This window comes from Anneissia japonica, unplaced genomic scaffold (assembly GCF_011630105.1).
Source record: "Anneissia japonica isolate Jap-2015-1 unplaced genomic scaffold, ASM1163010v1 scaffold161551_len1068_cov87, whole genome shotgun sequence".
Lineage (NCBI taxonomy): Eukaryota > Metazoa > Echinodermata > Crinoidea > Comatulida > Comatulidae > Anneissia > Anneissia japonica.
Window position 1 is genome coordinate 1 of NW_022721860.1, and position 1068 is coordinate 1068.

Below are 1068 nucleotides of genomic sequence, written 5' to 3' on the forward strand. Positions count from 1 at the left end.
GCCTCACAGGGGGCACGGAATTTTTTGTACATAAATTAATGTTATGGTCTTCATTTACAATTATTGATTTTTTAAACCTAAATATTGTATTAAGTTATACTTTTTAAATATGTACCATTTCAATTAATGTAATCTTGAAACGAAATCATATAAACTATATCACAATAACCATAATGACTTTATAGCACTAAATAGCCTAAATACATTCAGATAATAAATACAATAATAATAATAATAATAATAATAATTATTATTATTATTATTATTATTACTATTATTATAATAATCAATTATAATCATAGTAATAATAATAATAATAATAATAATACTGATTGCTAATATATACAATAATAATAATAATTATTATTATTATTATAAACCATAATCATAGTAATGATAATAATAATATTACCTAAGCCTTATTTTATACAGTTTATACAGTATTCACATTGTATAACAGACTTATGCATATACACACACACCGTCACACACACACAAACACATGTAATAGGCCTAATAAGCACTAGTGCGCTTTAAACGGTTACGAAAAGCACAAAAGCAGTGTTAGTAGGACTGGTAGTTTCGTTAGTGCTATTCGTTAATTTAAAATAATAATTTAATGTGATATAACATTTAATTTAATTATTGTGTTACACTATTATTTCTACAGTATTAAAAAAATTTACAACTCATATCAGACTTCCTGAGATACACGGTACCCTTCCAATTATAATCCTGCGCCGTTATGAAGGCGCTGTTTATCGAAGGAAGACTTAGATATTAAAAAATACATTTAAAAAAATAAATCTTCTGTAGATAGAATTACAGTATGCAATTTAAAATTTAGATTGAAAGATTCAATAAAAAAGTATAATTAATAAAAAAGGACCATTGCCGTGACATTGTTATATCAATGCCGTGACCAGGATTCGAACCTGGGTTATTGCGGCCACAACGCAATGTACTAACCACTATACGATCACGGCGCGCTACTTAGCCCTGATGTAAACCGGATCAAACAAAAGGAAAGCTATACGAAGCCTTAGAAGCGTTCTTATAATTTGTGTA

The 1068-nt window shown here is 27.1% G+C and overlaps 1 non-coding gene across 1 annotated transcript; it reads right to left on the reverse strand.

Annotated features, from left to right (window-relative positions):
* Positions 1-914: 914 nt before the first annotated feature.
* Trnah-gug lies at positions 915-986 on the reverse strand. Its single transcript has one exon. It is a non-coding gene; the product is annotated as a tRNA-His (tRNA).
* Positions 987-1068: the final 82 nt, after the last annotated feature.